This window comes from Passer domesticus, chromosome 8, assembly GCF_036417665.1.
Source record: "Passer domesticus isolate bPasDom1 chromosome 8, bPasDom1.hap1, whole genome shotgun sequence".
NCBI classification, from domain to species: domain Eukaryota; kingdom Metazoa; phylum Chordata; class Aves; order Passeriformes; family Passeridae; genus Passer; species Passer domesticus.
The window spans coordinates 53887749-53911654 of record NC_087481.1 but is presented as its reverse complement, the minus strand read 5'-3'; the positions used below and the strand labels follow the sequence as shown (position 1 = coordinate 53911654).

The window sequence follows — 23906 nt, the reverse complement described above, 5'->3', positions numbered from 1 at the left end:
TAAAAATGTGAGATCTCATGACCAAGATCATCTGCTTCCATCTTGGAGCCATCTGGGAACTGCCAGGGTGTGGCCTTTGAAGGCAATTCAGTAAATATTCACTTTATTCCTCTGAACTCCCTCTAGCCTCTGTTCCAGCTCCTTAAGGCATGAAGGGAACAGACTGGAACTGGTATGTGTGTCCTGCAGTCCGTGGGTTCTGACTGTCCCTCCAGGGGGAACTGGGAGGGCTCAGAGCCTTCAGGAGTCAAGGCTGATGTTTGTGCTGCATGAATATACAAAGATCTGGAATGAGCTGCATTTAGCAAGCTAGCCAACACTTTTCAGCCTTGTTCTATGACAGTCAGCTGTTTGTTGGCTTTCAAGTTAAATTTTGGACGTTTTATTGAGCTGTTTTCAAGTGTGGATTATGTTTGTCAAGCAGAATTTTCTTCCACATCCTCTCTCTAATCCAGATTTTTTAGCAACTCAAAGAAATTATTAATAATGCAAATCCAACTCCTTAACAATCCCAGAACACTAGATTTAAATATTTAACTGCTTTATAATAACTTCAATTCTCATTCAGATATATATTTTCAGTAGGAGTACTTGTTGGAAGGATACCATTTAATTTGCAAAATCACTACATTATGGCATGATGAGGATCTAAATTGTGAAGTGTTGAACTTAAAATTATCATTATCTGCTCTGACAATAAAAATTAAGTCTGCAGCTGACTATTGCTAAACTTGAATGTATAAAACCTCTTGTCTGTCCTTCCCATCTCTAATATTTAGCTAGGTGCTAGAACAGCTAGTCTGAGATATTTTTTTAATAAAATTCTGGGGTTTGGACCTTTAGAGTTCATCTTTACAAGACCTTTTTTCTAATGAAGCCTCATATGATCACTCTAAACATTGATACTTTAAGAAAAAGTACCAAATAATTTTTGGAATATGGCAGGCCATCCAAAAGGATGAAATTAGAAAGAACTAAGTTATTTATGTCAAAGAAAGCTCAAAACCCAGCCATGTTTAAATGATGAAAATACAGGGGTGTATTTTCTTTAGAATTTCCTGCTAAGAGTGATAGATCCAACATCTTTTATCATGTCAGTGATTTTTGGCTTTCTAGGAGAACTGGAGTATGGTGGCAAGAAAGTCTTCCTATATTGCCCATGATGAATGTTTGGACACAAACCAGGTTTTGTAGTTGGGAAAAAGTGGTTTCCTTCCACTCCCGGTACTTTCCTTCCTGTGTTCTCTGTGGTACCTTGCTTCTCAAAGTCAGGTTTTGTCTCAGCCTAGCAGACCTTTGAGACACAGGTTATTAGAAATGTTGTTCCTTCTTATGCAGTTAAATGCATGTCATTTGAGATTTCCTATGCCATTAATTTTAAATATGCATTTTTGGGTATTTTCCCCACTTTTGGGTATTGGCAGGCTCTAAAGAGCCACATATTACACCATGCCAGTTGTTCTTAATCATTCCTGTAAATTCCAATATTATCCCTGTAAAATGGCCAAAGCAGAGGCTGTGTGGATTATCTGATGCTTAATTAGCTGAATTACATAGATGTCAAATGTAATATGTGAATCATAAGCCATGTAACCAAATTATTTGACCACTTTTGTATTCTTCCCTACTTTGTTCCTTTTAGTGGTTTGCATTTGTGAACTACCAGTTTAAAAAATAGAAAAAAGGCCCAAAACATGTGATTGATGTTTCTACATTGGTTTGGATTATGGTAGCATATGATATAAATATGTGAGTTCATTTGAAGGCTTCCACCCTTTTCCACATTATATTTAAACTCAGGGCAGCACAGTTGCTCTGGACCACATGACTGTTAATTTTTCATACCTTGAGCCTGCTAATATATGTGATATTTAAAATGAATGACTTTTAGGACTTCTATGTCATTTCTTGTACCTAGTGTAACTCATGGATCCAGAGACCCTAAAACTCTGGAGGTATTCCTGCCTTGATGATGCTCCAGGGGAAGTATTTCTGTAGTAATTTTAGAAATCTCTCCATCTGCCCTCACTGGATTTGCTGTTGTCACCAGGAAAACGCTGCATCATGTGCAGTGCCAACACTGACTTGGGGACAGCTTTGATACAATCTCTCCAGAAGTTAATTCTGGTGTATTCTTGCCTAAACCAGCCAGATCCTAAAGTGGCAATCCTAGCACTGTCCAAATTTTATACTGGGGGAGAAACAATGTGGTGAACCCTTACCCTTTCTGTTAGGGCTGGTATAGTCTCTATAATATTTGCAAGTACCCCTAAAGCCCAACTACCCTGATTTTCTGTGCTGTCTTAGCAAGCAATTATTCAGCAATTATTTGGCAAGTTATTCTACAAAACTTCATAGTAAAGTTCAGTTCTAGAACTTCTCTATGGTACTTTCTTCTTCCTTTAAAAAAAACCCCCAAGGTTTGAATGCAGCCCTCATAGTTCTTTTCTAAGCCACTGCTCTTAATCTCTGTGTGTTACAAGCTGCTCTTAGGTAGTACATTCCAGATAACAGAATGTAAAACAAATGGTTTCACTTGCAGAGACTATCACTTAGAGCTAAAATCATTCCAAGCTCTGTGTTGCTTTGAGACTTTAATCAGCCACCTTTTGCAGTTAATTGCTATTTTGGCAGGCTGGAGAAGGGAAATGGAGATTTTTAACAATTTCATATCAACACAAACCGAAAAGAATTTGATGAGACAAATAAAAGGTCTCTTTCCTAACTCAAAGATGCTCAGCTTGCCAAGTGCCAGAAGCTTTTTTGCAAACATTAAAAGTGGGAGAGGATTTCTTGGAGGAAAGCTTGCTAGATCCCTCTGTGATGAAAGGTTTTATGCAACACAGGTAAGTTCCATTTGGAGCACGTCCTGCCTAGCACATCTCACCCAGGATGTTCCACCCCGGCATGCCAGGTCCTTGGGAGGCTTTATGGAGCTCTGATATGTACTGAAAGGTAACAAACCTGGGTAAATTTACCTCTCTGTCCCTCTCCTAGTGGTATTTGCTCCAGCAGCTGTGCACCACAGCATTTCTGACCTTTCCCTCACTGACCAACACCACCAACTCAGCATTGTCAGTGAGCTCTGTCCTCTCCTGGTTCACCCAGTAAAAAAAGCTATGCCAGGGCTGACAATCAAGAAAGTGGCTGTTTGTCATTAATATCCACTTCACTCTAAACTTACCGAAGCACTGGAAACCTCAGAAGCAGCTATTCCAGTTGCTCATAATGTGCTCTTTGTTTTGTGCTTGGCTTATCTTTGAGCACAATGCAATCTGAAGGAAGTACGCCCACTCCCTGATGTTTTCCTTGGGAGCCAGAAATGTGTGTGCAGCGTTTTTTGGGGCAGTGGTGAGCAAAAGTGGAGTGTGTGTTGTGAAAGGTGCGGGGGACGGTGGTGGTGGGATGCAGGAAATTGTGCTGGGCTTTAAAGGCTGCAGATCCAGGCTAAAACCAGAGTTCTGGCACTTTTAGCTCCCAAATTGTGCAGCCCGAGTCAAAAAAAGCTCAAGCAGCAGATGCAGAGCTGTTCCAGCTTGATGGATGGTTTTCCAGGGCTGGTACACCTTGTGCTGTGAGCACACCCAGCCCGTGGAAAGTTCAGCAGCTAAACTGAAACTAACCATTGTTCAAATACTTCTGAAATGAGAGAATCTTGTTTACTTTAACGGTTTCCCTTCCTAAGAGCAAGGCAGTGTTTTCCCAGCCTGAAATGTTTCTCCTCTCCTTAGCATTTCCAGCACTGAGAGTGTCCCTGGGTCCTTACATAACTAATTCTGATCTCTTTCCAATTTTTTTTTAATAGGTCTATGTGAAAAATCCTAGATTTTATTTTAGCTCGTGATTAATCCATTAATGTGGAAAGTTTAACTTTACACGTGGCTGGCTTGGGAGGCTACCTGGATAGTCCAGATCTGGTGTGTATGTATATTATTTATATTTATAATTTTATGGGGAATAGGGAGGACATAAGAGCACAATACAGTGTTTAAGGATTCTGAATTTGCAGAAAGCATCATAATCTATATTTGCTACCCACTCTTGTTTATGGACAATGGTATTGCAGCTAAAATCCTGATGCGGGTGTGGACCTAATCTCACATGTGTGTCCATGTCCCCTCTAATGGCTCATGTAGGATGGCCCACTGCTCTATTATTTGTAGAGATGTTCTTTATTTGTGACAGTGAATTTTCATCTGAACATCTCCCTGCTCTCCAAAGCTCTGTGGGATTTTCTGCCCCTGCACTCTCAGCCTCTACTGGGTTTTGCCAAATGACTTTTCATTTTCCACTGCATTCTGAATATAGTTCCAAGGCATCAAAGAAAATATTATTAAAAATGATTGAATTCAAATAAAATCTTGTGTCCCCCTGCTGCTTCTATTTTTTTCTAAACAAACTAAGACAAAACCATATACAGACACCAGGTATCAGCTTCATTTTAAAGTTCCTTTAAATTTCACAAGGATTCAATTTTAAATGGTGAATCTGGAAAGTCATTTGGGATTTAGTTCAGAGTGACAGGTAAATACCATTGAGTCCTATTTGCAAGAGGCTGAAAACTCTGTTTAAAAGCAAATCTTGGAAAAGCTCTGATTTAACAGAAAAATATTAAGGAGTTTTTCTCTTTCTCTGAACAATATTCAAACTTTGATTTAGATTTAAATTGTAGCTCTGGGTTTTTAATATCAAATGCAGTTAGCGGACTGTTGCTGATATCTTGCTCTGTCTTGAGCAAAGCAAGTTAGAGACCAGGCTGTTTTCCTTTTAAATAAATAAACATTGCTGTTTCATTGATGGCTCTTAACAGAAGAGGTCAGCCCCATTGTTTCTGAAACAGCAGTATATGAATCTGAAACATAAATTATTAGTATCAACAGCAAAACTCATGGTGTAGTCAAGCATTTGTCACAATGAATGAAAAAATAAACAAGTTATTCCCCCAAGACCTTGGTGCTATTTAGAGATGAATGAAAACTTCATTGAATAAAATAATCAGCTTGGATATTTTTTGATTGTTCTGTGATTATTTGAGAGATTATATCTTATTGAAAGATCTACACATAAAATACTTAACTTTTAAAATTGCTCCAAATTAGAGGTTAAGCATTAAATCATGTTTCAATCCCACTTTTCTAGCATCTTACTCTGTAATTTTTTCTAACTAAAAAATCTTAGTGAAAGAAAAAAGTTGGACTTCCTTGTATTTGTAGTATCTCATACTGCTTCATCCTTTCTGGAGAGAGAAAGGAAGAGCAGAAGGGAGAGGAAAAAACCTGAAACTGGAAAAAAGAGATTTGAGATTTTTCAGTTTCAGAACCTGAGGCGAAATATTTTGTGCTGAATTTGAAGGATTTTATTCAGTGAAACACCTGTTCCTATGAAAGTGGTGATTGCATTTCCTTTGATGTTGTCTTCTACTCAAGTTAGTACAAAAACAATTACTCATTGTAATTGTTGTCATTACTCAATTTCATACATTAATTTCCGTGGACTAAGTGAAGACTCTTGCAGTATTTCCATAATTAAATATCAGTGAGGGCAATGTGGATAAAATGGTATCTGCTCTGCAGTTCCTCTGTGCATCAGGGCTTGGCCTGGGGCTTCATTTTTCAGGCTGTTTCACAAGCACAGATGAGCTGGTCTGAAGTTTATAAACAGCTTTAAGTAGCAGCTCTGTGCTTTGCTAGAGCAGCATCCATCACAGGGATGCTTGTCTTATCTCCTCTCCCTCCTTAGCTGGATGCTCTCATACCTAGACAGTTGGCTCATTAAAACAAGTGTGCTATTGCTGAGCACAAAAAAGAAAAGAAAAAAAAAAAGAAAAAAAAAAACAAACAAAAAACAACAACCAACCAAACAAAAAAAAACAAACCCAAAAGCACCCAAAACCCACCAAAACCAAAAGAACAACAAAAAAGCCCCTAAAAAAAACCCCAAAAAACCAAACAGACAGACCAGACAGACACTGTTTTTAAGACTTGGATTTACAGCTCCATGTTGTAATCAGACGTCACAGATTCTTTCACAAGAACTGTAAAACATGTTTCCTCATGAGAAGGAAAAATTTGAAAAAACAAAGAAGGTGAGTGTGCTGTCCCCCATTAAACAATTGTGAAGGTCTAGTTTAGTGCAAGCTTGAGGGGAAAGGGGATGTGGCAGTAAATCACCTGTGCAGCTCTCAGCCATAAAGTTTCTTGAGCAGTCAAAACTGCCAGGGCTTGTTTGGATGACTTATTCCTAGGCATGGGGGATGGAGGAAAGTTTATAATCCAGCTGCAAACTTCTGCTGTCTCTGGTGTCACTGTTGTTTACATTATGTGATAATGTGCTACAGAAACCTCCTTCCATTTCAGAGGTGAGGTTTTGCTGCCTGACCTTGTGTTGGGGTTGTCTCCCCAGGCAGAGGAGCAGGGCTCTGGCATTGCAGGGAGTGGGGTTTGGTGAGGGGGTGCAGAGCCAGGCTGGGCTGGAGCTGATGGGTCTGGCTGGGTTTGGATCTTTGGATCAGGCCCTTGGGTGCCTGGTCCCTTATCCAAATTGGTGATGGATTCAGAGGTTGGAATGTGTTGAGGTTGAAAGGGAGATGAGTGCCCAGTGGCTTGGGTGGCTGTGGCTCTTGGATAATCCAGCTGCTGCTCGGAGCAGGCTGCCAGAGCTGGGTGTTAAATCACCAGATCCTCACCACTAGGCTCAGCTTAAAATGTTCATTTCCCATCTCGCTGGGAAAAGAATTTATAGAAAATTCTCAAAGCCTGACAAAAGGGTCACACAGTGTGCATCTGTATGCAAACCTTGAGATAAGAAATGCTGATTTAGAAATGCCGTGGAATAGGACAGACATTGTTGAGACAGAAATGGAGCTGGAAACAAGTTTCAAACGGTAGCCTTGCATAAAAGCCTAGATATTTTGGAGTAGAATTTTGGAAGATGCATTATAGTGAGACCCATGAGGGGTAATTGTAAGTGATTGGATTTAAGGCATTTACAGCATGGTGTGGCAAAAGCTGATAGGCCAAGAAGCACTTATAGTGTTTTGTAATTAGGAAATATTTGGATTCTGATTCTGATGGTGTGAATTATAACATCTATATTGTCTCACCCTACTCATGAGACTGAAAATGGAATAGAAGCTTTTAAAACACCTCTCAGTTGCCCCATCTCTGGTTCAGAAAAGGGCTTAGACCATCACATCTCGATCAACAGCATTGAGAATCATAAAATCATGGAGTGTTTTGGGTTGCAAGGGATCTTCAAAATCATCTTGTTGCCATCCCCTGCCATGGCAGAGACACATTCCCCTGTCCCAGGTGCTCCCATCCCCAGTATCCAACCTGGCCTTGGGCACTGCCAGGGATCCAAGGCAGCCAGAGCTGCTCTGGGCACCCTCCCAGGGAACAATTCCTTCCCAATATCCCACCCAGCCCTGCCCTCTGGCAGCTTAAAGCCATCCCACCTTGTCCTGCCGCTACACACCCTTGTCACACCCTCTCCATCTTAAAGAACTTCATCACTGTGCTTGTATTTCAGATTTTAGTCCCTGCAAACTGTGCACAGTGGTTGGCAAGAGCATTTTCAGTATGAAGCAGTGCTTCTGTTTGACAGCACAGGGATTTACCTGATTTATTTGATTTATCTGATTTATCTGACAGGAGCCCGTGCCTGGTGCCTGCCTGTGTCCCAGCAGTGTGTGAGCAGTTTTCAGACAGTCACTGCCTGGGTGAGTGGAGCAAATGCTGAAGCACTGAGAGAAAACCATTCCTGCAGAGCAGCAGAACTTGCCCAGAAGGATGTTTCACAGAGCAGCAAGTCAACTGGCAAGTTAGGGGAGGATAAAGGTGATTAAAATCAGTGTTTTAGACAAGCAACTTGAAAATTTGTGAGACTAATTTTAGAGCTGGCTCCTAAATTGTGTTTTTCTGGGGGAAATGCAGGAAACTAGGCCTGAATCAGTACTGATTTACTCTTTCTCCTCACTTTTTCCTTGTGCACTGTAACAAGAAAGACAGCCAGTATCCCGAGACCTCTGACTAACGCCTGAGATGAGTATCTTTTAAATTAAACAGAACTCAGCCTGACCTGTCTCTGTCTTAAATTTCTTTCTAGCATGAAATGTACCCTTCAAACAATCTTAGACCTGTGGTTCCCCCTTCTCCCCTTAATCTCAGGTATGATTAGTGCTTAATGGACCTTGAAAAGCACCTCTATTTATAATGGCCACAGGTTGCTCTTGCTCAGATATGATCTCCAATTTTCTGTTTTCTCTTGAAATGAAAACCAAAATGGTGGGACATATACTTGGTTATTATGTTCATATATGCTACTTTTTTTTTTTTTTTTTTCGCAGAACCACAGTCTTTGGTGAATGATTTAATCCATATAACTTCTTGTGAGCCCAAAACAATGGGCTGCTTTGTTCTGAGCAGCACTGATAACATGATCTCTCTTACACAGATACACCAGGGTATCAGGTGCCAAGGGGCTCTTTCCATGGAGGAGGACATCTGAATCCAGGACATTTATTCTGCATCTGAGGAGGTGCAGTGAGAGCCAGAGATAGGACTCTCCTACCCACTACATTTTGCTGCACAAAAAACCTCAGAATTCCACAAAACTGATTATCAGTCCTGTGTTATTTGTTGAAAAACAGGGATAAAAGCACCCAGTGCTTTAAGAAAATCAACCCAAGCAGGCAAAGACCCAAACTGTGATTCCAGCATCATGTCTTGTGTTGAATAAAACCTTGTGGGTCAGACTTAACTATGTCAGTTATGCCTGAGCCTCTCCTTATTGAGCACATATTTCCAAGGAGCAATCTCCAAATCCCACAGCCTCTCCCAGACCTTCCTGACTCCACTCAGACTAGAAAATGAGAGAGGTGAAGCTCTCAGAGCTGGTAGATGGTCCTGAGGGGTGAGATAAGCAGTCATTACCTTTGCTAATGATGGTGAATCCCTGTGATGTGCTAATCACGGAGCAACAGTGCCCACATCCAACTGCCTAATTAAATTTCCTAGGAATAGGTTACAGTGGGATTACTGGTTTTCTCCGTGATGGCATCAGATCTAATACAACCAGCCAAAGTTCAGATATATTTGCATTGCTAATGTGCCTGGGACTTATTTCTCTTCTATTTAACAATAATGTTGCAGTAATGGCTGGAAGTTCTGGTGGAGGCTGGAGCTGCACCACTCTCAGCAGTGGGAAAAGACTGGAAAAGTTCATCAAGCCCAGTGATAAAAGATGCCTGTATCAAATCTGGAGAGAGCAGTAACCACCTCCAGGGCCACTGCCCAGTCACTCAACCAGAGGACAAGTGCATTGTTTATTATTTTGTATAATGCACAAGCTTTAACATCCAATCCCTGCTCACTTGGATTATGTCGTTTTCAGCTATGCTAATTTTGTAGTAATTAGCATCCCCAGGGCTAGGTACCATCTGTTTTCCTATCACCTGAATATCTAAGGGCAGATTTAAAATATAAAAAGAGCTCCAATGGGACATGAGTGCCTGTAAAACACGGATTTTCATGCTCATCTCACTATCAGCACTTTCAAAGTGGTTTCTTTGATTCCCTTTCTCTCCCCAGGGTCTTTCCAAACATAGCCAGTGTGCTCTCCTTTTCTCCCTGGCCAAATCCTGGAAGGTGACTTCATGCATGGAGACTCCCCCTCAATCACTGTGTTTTAGGCTTCAGTGCATGACTCAGTGGATAAATATTCAAAAACAGGGCAATTTCTCAGTGCTGTTTCACTAAGCAAGTTAAGGAGGGTGACAAGGCCAGTGAAGTTTTGATTTCAGATGATCAGCATGGAATGTGGCTGTGCAAAATGAAAGTGGTGAAAAATCACTGGCTCCACAGCATATCCAAATTTGCTTAAATGTATTTCCAAATTAGAATAATTTGGGTTCTCCATAACTGAAAGCTGTTTCAAAAGTGTTTTCTATTTTTAGATCATTACTGCTATTTCAGAATGTTCTAATATTACATGATTTAAGTCCTTGCAGCAATTACACTCGTAGGCAAAAATTGCATGGAAAAATGAGGCAATTAAAAATGTGTCATTTGATAAAAATGAATGGAGAAAATACAAAATATTCACCCACATATAGCATCTTATCAAGGGACAGCTAGACAAGCAACCTGGAGAGATTAAAAGAATCTAAAAGTCAAATAATTAATGGCTGCAGTAGATTAAAAGGTGAAATAACAGTTAAGAAGTAAGAACTACAGACAGTGAGACAGAGAGAGAAACATGATGGAAAGCTATGGAGAATAGGCTCCTTCACTCACTTCCAGTCCTAGAGCCCCTTACTCTTGATGGATGCTCTCTTATTCTCAGTTTTCCTCTTTTAAACACTCCTCATAAAGAGAGCTGTCAGGTTTAGGTTTTTTTAACTCTTGGGAAAAATATTTTAAGAATAATTCTATAGATCTCTCTGATGTTTGGTGATATTTTAAATAATATCACCAGTATCTGAATAATAGTAGCCCAGTATCTGAAACCTCAGGTTTGAAATCTCAGTGTCTTCACCACTAGAAACAATGCTGCAAAGACTCAGCTTTGCATCATAAATTTAGTGATAACTTTTAATAATCCATTGGCTGGGTGTTTCCGTGTTTAAGTTTGTGTATAAATACTTACATTCTAATTTATATGGTGAGGAAAAAGTTATCTTTTTTTTTTTTGTTGCTGATTGCTGATATTTGAGGTATGTGAAGTATTTTCTTTTTTTTTTTTTTTTTTTTTTTTGCAATGCTGTTTTTAAAATAATGCTGAAATTATTTACACATAAATTACTGATAAGGCCCAGGATTTTATTTTCACTGCTCACCAAAAAATGTAAAAAATGTGAATCTGATTTTTAGGGCTCCCCACATCATCTAGCAAGAGACTAAAAAAACCACAATTCCTCTCCTTTCTTCCCCAAACACATATGAGAAACAGGCCAAGGATGCTGTGGTACAGAGAAATGGACAGATGGGTCCTTATCTGTGCTGTACATCCCAGACCCTGAGTCCTGCTGCAGCTTAAATAACTTTTATTTCCATGATTCATAAAAAATAAAGTTAAGACAATGAAATCAGCTTTTTTAAAAGTTTGCTATTACAGAGCTATGCAATAGGCCCCTCTGCAAGTGACTTAATTCTCCATATGGGATGTAGCTGAGACAGAATGAATCCTGAAAGCCTTCAGAAGAATGGGGCAGGTGTTTTTGAAGGGGGTCTGCCCCTGAGCACAGGCTGCTCTCTGCCTGGAGATGAGCTCTGAGCTGCAGGAGGTGCCTTTGAAATGCTCCACCTGAGCTGCTTTGCCCCTTTAAGAAGAAAACCCTGAGGGAATCCAAGCCCTGGTGCAGAGTACAAACGTTGGGAAAACTTCACTGTCGTCATTTTTGTTTCTCTGCCCAAAGACTGTACCCAATAAATCAGACATTTTTTGCCTGTTGCACTCCTAATGTTCTGGGCTGAGACTCTTCAGCTCAGGTTGCAGAAATGTTCACCACGGGGGTGCTCAGACCCAAAATCATGGCTGGTATTTGTGATGGGATGATGGATCTTGAACCCACTGGACACAGCACTTTACTCTCTGGTTGTTAACTGCTGCACTGAGTGTTTATGAGTTTCTTGATTTCTGTATTCAGATTTCTTTATAGCTCTGTTACTCCCTGAACCATCTCAGTGCCTTCAGCAGGTATAGTCAGGAGACAAAGTAATATTTTTTTTAAAGGGTGTTTCAAGGACTGAGCCACTTCTTGTGTAAGTAACATGACTTAAAATGGTCAGTTGTTTGATATTTATCATGGCAGGGACTGCAGTTACCACAGAAATAAATTCTCCCTTTCCACAAGTCTGTCAGTGATGAATAAACAGAAATTATGAGCATCACACCTCACAGAGAGAGGTGAAATATATTTTAAATATTTTAATATATTAAATATATATTTTATATAATATAGAAATGTTTTTGTTTTAATTTTAATTAATAATAAAGAGATTTAATTTTATATTATAATATTTTATTACATATGTAGTTCTTTATTATTTTATTATATTTTATTTTTAATATAATATTGTTGTGAAATAAAGCCATGGGCACAGAGCAACTTTTTGGTGGAGTTGTACATTTTTGGCTTTTTATGTTTTATCTGGTGCTGGTTGCTTTCCCAAGTCACTCCTATAAAACAAGATGAGGTCTAATGCTGTCTAAGAGGTGGTGAACTCCTGATGTGCAGTAATTGCAGTTTTCTGGAGATGGGTAACACCTGACTTGATGTAGATTTTCTGCTACCCACCCTCCTGTCGGTCTGAACAACTCCCCCAGGGGATTTTCTGCAGATTTGTGAATACCCAGGGATCTGGGTGAATCCTTGCCCCTTGCAAGGCTGGGATTGCAGCAGCTCCTGCTCTGCTGCTGCCACCAGGTCACACCTATTTCCAGCTCCCAGTGTGCCAAAGAGACATTATTGAGGCTGAAAAAAACATTTGCTCAAACTTCTGCTTTTCTCAGATTGTTTTCTCTTCCAGGACAATTTCCTAAACAATCTTGCTGCTCCTAATGAGCAAAGCCCAGAGTGTTTATTGTAACCTGCTTTGAACTGCTGGCAGCTCCAGAGGAGGGAGGGCTTCGAACAGAGCCTGTCTTGTGCCAAAAAGTGAGTTCTGGGCAGAGCAGGGCCGAGGCACAGGAGCAGGGCAGCGTTAATAAAAACACTGCAAATGAAACGTTCGCGCGGGGTGCTGAAAGAGCTCAATTTTATTTTGTTTTCACACATTAGGTTTTGCTTAAAGCAGACAAGTACCAGGGAGAGCGTTCTGAAAAGAGGCTTTGTATAGGAGCTGGGGCTCTATCCATCAGATTTGTCATTTCAGGAATGCAGCCAGATGTATTGACTTACTAGCAATTGCATTGGTGCCATCTGGCCTGCTGGAGGCTGTATTAAAGATGGAAAAAACTGAACAGAAAGAAATGAAACTTGTTCATCACGCCATTACCCTAGCTGCTTATTTAAAGAGGGAAAAAATGTAACTTCTTGGCAGGGGGTGTGCTGTTTGAAAATAAAATAGGAGGTCTTAAGGACCACAAGTCTCAAAAACGAGCGCTGATGGTTATGTGCAGACTTGAAAGCTGGGCCTCACTGTTGTCAGTTTGTGTATTTTTTTTTAATGGAAAAATGCTTTCAAATCCTACTGTTCTGAGTAATGGAGCAAAATACTCCCAGAGACCCCTGCCTGGTCCACTGCAGCCTTTATCCTTGCTCACTCTCATACCTGTCTGAATTTCCTCCTCCTCTCAGGAACTGAATTTGTAGATGCTCTGCTTCCTCTTGCTGTTCCAGGCACATCTGCACAGATTTTGGATCATTTCTTTTCAGACTTATCAGCATCCCTCTCTGAGCAGAGCTGCTATTCCTACTACAGCAATAGTAATACCACATTCCTTAGTACTGAAACTCCTAAATGTACTTAATTTAATTAATAAATCAAATAAATCCATGTTCCAAGTGTTTCCTTGCATTTCATGTAGCAAAATCTTTTTCTTAATATTTTTAGGATCAGGAATGGTGTAAACATTTATTGATACTATAGAACTTTTTTGGTATATAAATATATTATGGCTGCAGGGTAAGAAATGTTCTCCAGCCTTCCTGGGGTATAATTTTAAAGATGCCTTTATTCATATTTAATTCTACAATTAGTCTTCCTGAATCAGTGCCATCTTCTTGGGAAATTATTCCATTCATTTCACAGAATAAAACTATGGGTCTGAACCACATCCCACCAGAGCTAATGGAATTTGGACTGACTCCTGTAAGAGCCCAGGGAACAATTCCTAGGTATTTTGAACCTTCAACCTTTCTTAAAGGACAGAAGAAAGATTTAATTACTGAAAAGTAATTATACATTGTTTTATATTTAGTTTTCAGTGCTCTCTCATAGACATACTAGTTCATTTACTGTTGCAATAAAAGTTGTTTACAACTACTGACAAAAATGATGAAACAAAGGACCAGAGTCTTTTTTAAAAAAAGAAATATTTTTCTGTTCTGCTCTGTTCTCTCTCCTTCTTTTGTTTTTGCTGTTTAAGATAGAAAGCTCTCGAGGGCAGGGAAGTGGAACTTTGTAAAATGCTGAACTGCTTGTGGGTGAAGTCAGTGTTTTAGCACTCCCAGACACATGTGTTAGAAGAATACATGATAGTTTTAGGATTTATACAACCATGAAACCTCCATTATAGCACTGCCAGGGTCTTCACTGTGGTTTTTTGATTTTTTTTTCCAACAAGATGAGAAAAGCTGGCACCAATACTGGAAAAGTCAACAGTGACTAAATACCCTTAAAAGAAGATGTAATGTTCTTACTCATACCAAGTCATGGAGCTGTGTGAAAAAAGACCAAATTTAGCCTCCATTAAAGGTCAAGATAAAGATTTCTGTCCACTGCAGTGAAATCTGGTTTGTTCCTTCCCAGGGAGCAGCATCCCCTGGGCAGGAGCATGAGCTGGTACCACACCGTGCTCTTGTAGTCCCCAGCTCCTCCAAGGCTGCTCCTAAGTGGGACTGGACTGAAAAATCCCCAGTGCTTGGACCAGCTCAGGTGACATGCCTTCTCCACCTGGGTTTGGAGAGTGTCTGTGGCAGCTGTGACAATCCCTGTTTGTGTTCTGTGCTGATTACTCCCCACCATCCTGCATCAGGACAAAGCAGCCCCACCTGAGCCCATAAAGTGGATTTGGGATTGCCCTGAGCTGCTGCTGCTTCTGAGTGCCTGCTGAGGAGCACAGAGAAGGTTTGTTGTCTCTTAGTTTTCAGTAATTTGCCATGTTCTGAAAATTATTTTAAATGGTTGAGTGTTTTTTTCCCCATCCCAAAAAAACTCAGTATCTCTGGTAGCAGTGTCTGGATTATTCCCCTCAAGGATTAATTAAAGGACTTAATCTCTGTGCCTTTTGTTTTGTAAATTCAGAATGTTGGCATTATCCTTGTTAGCAGTAATCTCATGATCCCAAGCAGGAAGGAGGGAGGGCTCAAGCATATGACACATGGGACAAAGTGCTCCCCTGGCCAGGAACCGCTCGCTGAGCGGAACAGTGAGGGGACACAACATTCTGGGAAAAGGAAAACATTGCCACTTCTCTGCAGGGAGCCTCTGCCCATGCAGAGCCTGCCTCCAGCCCTGCCAGGAACAGAAACACTCCCAAAAACCGTGGTTAAGTTCTCAGGGAAAGAGGGCAGAGCATAATCTTGGAAGCTTACAGAAAAAATTGGAAGGGTGGCAGGAGGAGCTGTGAGATTGATGTTGTAGAGGAGGCTGCAAAGACTAGAAGTAAGGAGAATAAACAAATTAACAAGCAATGCTAAATAAATGCAGGCAAGTAAATATATTGCTGAAAACAGTGTCAAGTGGCAAATTTTCAACCACTTTTATCATTCATTTAAAGTATTTTATATGTCATTATGTCTGCACAAATGGAAGCATCTTCACCATGTCTTATAGCATCTATAATATACAGTAATAATAGGAAAAGGTGTGAGAGAAGGCAGGAAAACTTTTATTCCTTACTGTCTAGAGTGGTTTATTGTTTGATTTTTTTTTTTTTTTTTTTTAGTGCACTTTTAACACCCACCAATGGAAGGTGAGAGCTGCTAGTGGTCAGAAGGCACAGATTCCATCTTGTCTGGTGAGTTAAAGTGGGATTTTTACCTTTTAAATGTTCATTGTACACCAGAAAATTTAAGAGACAACCATGTGGAAAAATCCCTTTAAAAAGATCTAGAAAACCTGGAGCGGCACATGTCCATATGTAAATATTTAAACCAAACACAGTGTTTTAGTAGCCTTGGACCACTCTGAAATCAGTGGATATTTTCTCCATGTATACGAGAGTAGTTTTTGTCTGTCTGCTTTTTATTAACATAAACAGGCTTGTGGTGGTGACATAGGTAGTGACAAAATGTGTATTTATGGTAAATAATGGACTGACAAAGGGGAGAACTGTGCAAGGGACAACTTTCATGTGTACTTTTTTGGTGATGCATGACCTCCCCTTACTCCACAGGTCTTTTATCATCTCTACATGAAAGAAACATGTTTTAACTGAGCTCACGTGGACTTGATAGCTCTATCTTTGTAGCCTTTTCTGCAGTACTCCCCAATGGCTGATAATAATATGTACTCAACCACCTTTAGGCCACTGTTGGGTCAAATTGGAAAAAATATAGTAGTTTCCAAAACTTAAAACCCCTGCATAGGTGACAAGAGAAAATAGGAAGTGTAAGTCCAGGGAAAATCCTAGAGGTGGCCAGCAGGTTTAGTGGCAATCTGAAAGGGATTGAAAGCCTCTTTCAAAGAGGGTCTCCACACAGACCTGCTGACAGCCTGCACCATTTCTGCTTTTCTTGTTGGGAGTCTGCTCTTTCAGGGAGAATCCTGCTGCCTGTAGAGGTATGTTCAAGTCAGAAACTTTAAACCATTGCAGAGAGGAAGATAAGACAAAACTCAGCTGGTTTATTCCTGAAACTCCCCAGGAAATTAATCCCATGGGGTCAGTGAGGAGAAGGTCCTGGTGAATTCATAAAGTTCATAAATTTATACTAGCCTGACATAATTTTCACCCTGCTTTGTGTGAAAATTGCACCATGACTTCAGCTCACCAAGGTTTTGTTCCTTCTACCTGGGGGAATGAAGGTGCAGTCCTTTGACAATATTTCTTTTTCGAGTCCAGATTTCCAAGATGAAACATTCACTTTGTGTATTAGGATTGAAATTAATAATTCACAACTTAATGAGGAATTGATCCAAGATCTGTCACTCTGTAAAAACCAAGGTCTGATAACTGAAAGGGCTGTTGTTGTCTTTCTCCTTGATGAAGTTCAAGTTTTCAAGTTTCTATGCTACTGAGTAATTTATTGTGCTCAGGTGATGTACTGAATTTATTTGTTTTAGAGGTGTTGTTGCATTTTTCTTTTTTTTTTTTTTTTCAATTAACTGACCACTCTGCTATGTGCATTTAATACACACTGACAGTAGCACTTTGAATTTCAGGAAATCGAGTTTCTCTTATTCTTATGCTGTTCTTTTCTCCCCCTGCATAATGCCTGTATTAAGCACAAGGGCAACCTGGATTTTGCAATTAAAAGGAAAGTAATTTGATGATGCACACACAGAGCAGTGGGGCACGTGTGTGTGCACATAAACACTGGAGTATCACATGGAAGCTCTTAATGAAACCCTTATGATAAGAATAATGCTCAGGTTACAAATGCTACAGCTTATCTGGTACGTGTGGTAGGTGATAATAACTCTGCAATTCAGCCAGGGTAGGAAAGCAATTTTAGTAAACATAATACCTGAAAGCAATTTTCAAATTATTCCCTGATTTCTAATGCATAATAATCTCCAAAACAGTTGGGTTATTTTTCAGATCCCATTTCCAGTTTGTGTTGGTGGATTTTAACCATTAGTGCCTCATTGCTTATCACCTCAAATCCCTCAGTTTCAGCATGTGGTACCTTAGAGGGTGCAGTGACAAGATTCTTGTTTTCTGAGCAAACCCTCAAGCAGAATGCTCCTTATGCTGGAAACAGAAAAATGACATTGAAAACAGGGTCAGGTCAATTATGGCATGGGTTCAAATGTAGCAAAAAATCAGCTTCTCTGCACTGAAAGCCTTTAAGGATTTTCTGAATAACAAGAAAACTTCTGAACATACAAATGGGCTGCTCCTGCTGCAAAACTTGGCCATTCCTGTTTGGCCTTTCCTCCTAAAATTTAGAGCTCCTTGGAAGATGGAGAAGTTGCTACATCTTGAAAATCCTACATGAAATCATGCTACAATTGTTCTTCTACCTTTTCCAAAGGCTGAGGAGAAAAATCATGTCCCTGCACCACTTTTCTCTATTCTCTGTGCCCTTTTTGCCCGCAGGCAGGGAATAATTGTCTTTAATCCCTAAGGATGGAGGGGAGTGCTGCTCAGCTCTTCCCTCCTGCCAGGTACCCACAGGGACAGTCCAGCCTTGCACTGCTGCAATCACAGTGTTGGACATGAGCAGAACAGTATCAATAGCATTCTAAAAGGCACAGCTCTACTATCCTGACATAAAGGCCTTACACTATTGAAATTCTTCTTTAACCATGCCAGGAAAATAATTGGAAGCATATTTAGCTGTATGGATGTAGAAACCTACAGGAATTTCGTTGGTCTTGTGGTTAGCAAAGGAAAGTTGTGGAGAGACATTTAAACCAAGAGTTTCTACAAGCCATATATTCATGTTCCTGAAATTTGAGAGAGTACATTTGACAGCACACTCACTTTAAAAACTGGGTATGAGGTTCTTTAGGATTGTTCTTGTGTGCCTTTGCCTCAGTAATGTTTTTGGAGAGAGAATTCTGGTCACTCCTCAGGGTTTGTTCAGGGAAAGCAACTTAGACCTAGTCAAGGTTGATGCACTTCTAACTTGACCACAATTAGATGCTTTTCAGGTAATCTTTCAGCTTAGCTGAGCTCTTTTTTTCCTGGTAGAATCTCTCAGAATGTTGCAGTAAAAGCAAACTTTCCATTCAGATCAAAGTGTATAGGCTGGCTCTGTGTTATCACCTGACAACATTATCGTTGGGAATATTAAGCTGTCAGCAGCAGATCTGAAGGAATCACTTTCCCAGTCTGCAGTGAATTATGGAGGATGGGAGTCTATCACACATAAAAGTCTTTCCATTTTCTAAGACTGTATCTAATTCTAATAGTTTCAATCTGCCCTCAGACTGGATTTTTCTCTTGTTTTAAATCATGATCAAGAGCTTAGCTTAGCTACAAGATTTGCAACCAATTTGCATTTGTGTTATTTTTAAGATGCATTTAAATCTGCCTGTGTGTGGAGCCAGTGGTGTCTTTTTGCTGAAAAACTCTTCCTTGCTCTATTTCTTTCCTTTTCCTGTTGCATTCCTGATTAATATGTTGTTTGCATTGTGCTAACACACACATCATGTGGGACTGAGCGTGGGTCAGTGTCAAGTGGGACAGGATTAGGATGTGGGAGGTTGCTGGCATTAATGCTTAGCAAGTAGGATTAGGATAAAGCTGTAATTGAACAGTTCAACTAACCTGGGATTCATCAAGAGATTTGCAAAAGCACATTATAGTGGTCAATGAAAGGAAGTTTTAAACTATCAAGGCAGCATGGTTTTGCAAAGCTCCAACTGCAGAGAGGCAAGGTGAAGCACTTCTCTTGTCTTGCATTTACAAATGTGAGATTTTTTGCTGGTTTTGTCATCCCAGTTTGTGTTTCTGAGTGTTCAGTGATAGTGGGACAATGAGAAATGAAAAAGTGTTTTGTCTAAGAAACTTTAAAAAATGGCAAAGATATCAGAGTGTTTAATGCAATCTCATTAGAGACAGATAATCTGAATTTGCAGGGAGTTGGAAGTGATTAAAAAAGTTTTAAAAATTTTCCAAGGAACTTTAAAGAATGACTCCAGCAGTTCACTACTTACAGCCCCAAAATGTCACATATTTCTCTAATCCTGCCAGGTTTTGGACTAGGGAGGTAGCAGTGGCCAGGGCAGGTATCTCAAAATGTACACACAGAACACAGGTCTGTGGGCAGGGCTGGTGTGTGATCCTTCACTGCAGAGAGGGTTTTCTTAGGCCACCCCAAAACTGTAATGTTGAAAAGTCCACAGTGTTGATAAATCTCTAAAAATTCCACCCTGTTTTCACCTAAATCAGCATTCCAGCCACCAGGCCATTGGCATTGGTGTTAGTACAGAGAGAGCAGTTTCATTGTGCAACTTCTCTTGGCTGTGCTCAAGTTTTAATTTTTTTAAAAAACAGGGAAAAAATAATGGCTTTTGATGACATCATAGCTATGGCTGAGATTAACCCTGCTCCCCTGTGGGGTGCTGGTGGGGTTTTTGCTCCATCAGCTCTAGGGATGTGAATATTTGTGCTGTGCTGGCAGCAGGCCAGGCCCTATGATTGTTTTATTGGGTGTCCACTGTTATTAAGCCCCTCTGTGTTTTTTCCCCTTTCGCTTTTTACTTCTTTCTGTAACCAATTTGCATTACTTTATGTTAAATTTCACGTGCCATGTGTCAGCTGAATTACACATCAGATCTAAAGATTTGAAGTCCTTTGAATTCTTCTTGGTGGCTACACTATATTTACCATTCACTCACTCGTGTGTGATCAAGGAATTTAACAAGTTTTCAACTGTTTTTCATGTCTGAGGATATCTATGCACAGTATAGATTAAAAAACCCCTGTAAAGCTCCAAAAAGGGAACATTTAGGGATAACTGGCAGTACGATTTATACCCTGCTTTATAACAATCCTCTTGTGTTCTGGCTTTATGTGCATTCAGCAATTGCATTATTCTGCTGATTTATGAGGACAAAAACGTCCATTCTTTATGTCTGTGAAATGCATAGCAGAGAGAAGTCTTGATGTTGTCTCAGGAGAGCCAGAGGGGCACTGAAATATACAGATCATTAATAAATTATCATCATAATAATGTCAAGTTGCTGCACACCAGTCTCCATGAAATCCAGAGTGGGTTTAAGGTTGTAAAAATATGTATCTTTTCTTAAAGCCTTCAAATAATTTTCCTGTGGTTTGTGTTATAATTTAGCCACATTGATGCATTTCTATGGCTGGGAAAAAATAATATAATGATGTGGGCCATGTCCCAGTCTCAGAAAGTCTGAATTTCTAAAGATTCAGCAATATCACCAAATCTGACATCTTACTTTTCATCAGTTCTCCTGAGTCCTGCATGAGCCACCCATGAAGTTGCCAAGATTTTTGTCTGAGGTTTTTCTGAGCTGCTTTTTCTTTGGATTAAAATAGGTGTGTTGAGTAGGATTCCCATCTTTATTTTTGGCAAGTTCCTCTAAATCAGAGACAACAGAAGGTTGAATGACTTTCTCCTGCTCTTCCTTCCAGCTGAAGTCAGCAGAGTAAAGATGGTGCAAGGAGGATCAGAGTCAGGCTCTCAGTCACGATAAATTTCCTTATGCTGGTGGCAGCATGCTCAGAATGCTTTGAAGTGCTGGTTTGTCAGAGTTCACAACAGTTCATTTCAGCTCCAAATAAAATATTATCTGCCTTTGCTGGCTTTGCAGCACCAGGCGAGGTAACGGCAGAGCTGTTCTAGGTCGTTTTAGGAATCCAGTTTTCTTACACTGGTTTCTTTATTGGAATTCGTACAGGGCTCTCTTTAAACACAGCTTTGCACTGAAGAAAAACAAAAGAGTGTTTATACAAGACAATAGGGCAGACATCATTTACTGTATAGGGTTGATTTGGAGTTTATGCAGCTAAGACAAAGGGAAATGAACACCCCCATGTGGTATAACCTCTGCAAGAGTGCAGCTTTTGTTATTTTAAGGCTTGAAACACCATACTTTTTAAAGTTTGAAATATTGGTGGAATATACTCTACAACATGTACTTTGTTCTGCAGAACACAAGCACAATAGTTTCCTTATGGCCTTTTAATTTAGAATATACTCAAAGCATGGCAACGTCCTCCTTTTCTGATGCAGTTTGCAACATAGCAGAAATGCAATTTATCCCAGTTCTGAGCCTTAAAGAACTTTCAGTAGCTGATTCTTTTAATACTTTTTTTTTTTTAGGTCTAACAATGTCAGCACCAAGGCTTAAAATAAGCCCAGTTGCTGAACAGAATCCCTTAAACATTCAATCTTTAATTCTGATGTCTCTATCTTCTTTCCTTCTCGTTGTCTGCTGTGTGAAATTCTCAGTGAAATAGTCCCATGGGGGCTCCTCCAAAGCTTATGAAGCTGTGTGTAAGAAAGGGTGAGGACAATGAGGAATTTCAGGAGCTGTGCACATGGAGGGATCCAACAGATCACAGCTTTTCCACTTTTACCTTCCAACTCTGCATTGCTCTTGGGGGAAGAAATATTGTTCTAGGACAATTGGGTAAAGCATAGAAAATGGTAAACTAAGCTGTTTATTAGTAAGATAGAAAGGAAATTTTCCTTTAATACATTAGTGGCTACAAAAAATAAATGTGACTCCAAAGTTATGTATATGCAACTATCATGAATCTCCACAAAACTGACCCCAGAGCAAACACTAACATGAAGCTACAGTAAATCCAAGGAAATGTGTATAGTGTCTGCAAGATTAAGAATTTATCTTCCATATTTTTATGTCTTTTGTCCTGCAGGTCATTATAATATTATCTCTAATACTTTTCTGCATTCAGGTCAGGTCAGGAATGTCTTTAAGCGTAGCTCACAATCTGACATCCAGGTCTGAGAGGGTTTGTTGGCCTTGTCTGAGTTCAGAACCAGCTCCATAAATCATATTTGAACTAGCAGTGCTGTACCTACCTATATAAGTAACAGATTTTCTGAAGTGAAAACTCTCAGAATCTGAATAGGTAAGTGGAAACCTGGAGAGGTCAACTGGTCCCAGAGCAGTCAGCTACTGCAAACCAGTCCTGACAGAGTTTTGCCTAATTTCTTATTAAGAAAAAAATAAAATTGGTAGAGAAAAGGGACTGTTTTATTATAAGGGGGCCACAGCATCTCTCAGTGGTTCAACTGCTAATAGGTAACTAGAAGTATTTGAGCTGAAATATGTGCAGAGAGGGCACATTTTTCCATTAGTAATGTTGACTTTTCTCAGAAAAACTTCAGGTTCTGCAAATGCATCTCACAAATCAGCTTCAGATGGACTATTTATTACTAAGAATTTGCAGACTTGTATGTGTAGAAGACATGATTTCTTTCTAAAGAACAAAAGAGTAATGCACAATTGTTCTCCTAGGGGCTGAATGCTCCAGCCTTACCTGCCTCAGCTGCCTCCCAAACCAGCTACAGCAAGGCTATTTTTAGTGAGCTAGAGGCTGAAAGTTTCATTTTGAGAACTTCAAACAAAGTATAAATCAAGATAGTTCAGTGATAAAAAAGCTTGGCTGGAGACTTCTATTGGCTTTTCATCATGAAATACAACATGAGTGATTTGGTTGTTTTTTTTGGTTTTTTAAATGGGCACAAATGTTACTTTTCACTGGCTGTCAGAAATGGCTTGTTTCAGCTTCTTGTACAATTGACCATTGTGATAAGCCAGAGAGTTTGCTCTTTTTATCCACTAGAATGAATAAACACTGGGATTGTGTTCATCTTTTAAATCCATTATATGGTATTTCTCAGGGGAGGTAAGCTTTGTATTTACTCATGTGGCAACTCTTTGAAATATGGCATTTTGAATCATCACCTTCATCCCAATGAGAAATTTCCAACAAACCAAGAATTTGGCTTTATATGTACATTTCAAGGGCTAAAAATTTCCTTACTGTGAAGACACACTGTAAATTTAATTAAATGCAGAGCTACTGCACGATTAGATCAGTAGTCTGTTTATATCAGCAATGCTTTCCAGAAAAAGTTTTGACAACCAACTGCTGAAAATAGCTTCAGAAAACGACCAATGAAAACCAGCAGTAAAAAAAAAAAAATCCCCAAGACTAATTCACAAAATAAAGAAGGAGTAGCTGAAGACCCTATCTCAGCTTAGGTTAATGCTGGCCTCTCTGTGGAATAATTTCTTTTGATGTTCTAAGGGAGCTGTCTTGATGTTTTATATACTTGTTATTTTATATCTCTTTAAAGCTATCACAGAGATTTGAGTGTGAAATACTTTTTCAATTTGTGACAGACCCTGGATGAGGACTGTACAAAGAAGAGATTTCAAAGAGACACAATTACAGTATTTCCATGTGTGACAGGTATTTCTTTGATAAAGTCTTGAAAAAGTTGTAACAAGTCAAAAAGAGAGAGGAGGTGCCACAAAAAAGAAATACTTCATGAGGAAGTACCAATTTCAAGTAGAGAAATGCTGTCCTGATATTTATAAACATTATCTACATGCCAC

The 23906-nt window shown here is 39.7% G+C and overlaps 1 long non-coding RNA gene across 7 annotated transcripts in view; it reads left to right on the top strand.

Annotated features, from left to right (window-relative positions):
- Positions 1–2551: 2551 nt before the first annotated feature.
- LOC135306886 (uncharacterized) overlaps positions 2552–23906 on the top strand; it is a 119146-nt gene continuing 97791 nt past the window's right edge. For 3 of the 7 annotated variants that reach the window (XR_010367628.1, XR_010367631.1, XR_010367634.1), the window contains exons 1-4: positions 2552–2955; positions 3806–3917; positions 7653–7720; positions 15613–15684. This is a non-coding gene — a long non-coding RNA (uncharacterized LOC135306886). Of the gene's footprint in view, positions 2956–3805; positions 3918–7652; positions 7839–8001; positions 8169–8454; positions 10243–15612; positions 15685–16062; positions 16945–23906 lie in introns of those variants that run through there. The other 4 variants (XR_010367633.1, XR_010367629.1, XR_010367630.1 and 1 more) reach the window with 4 other exon arrangements.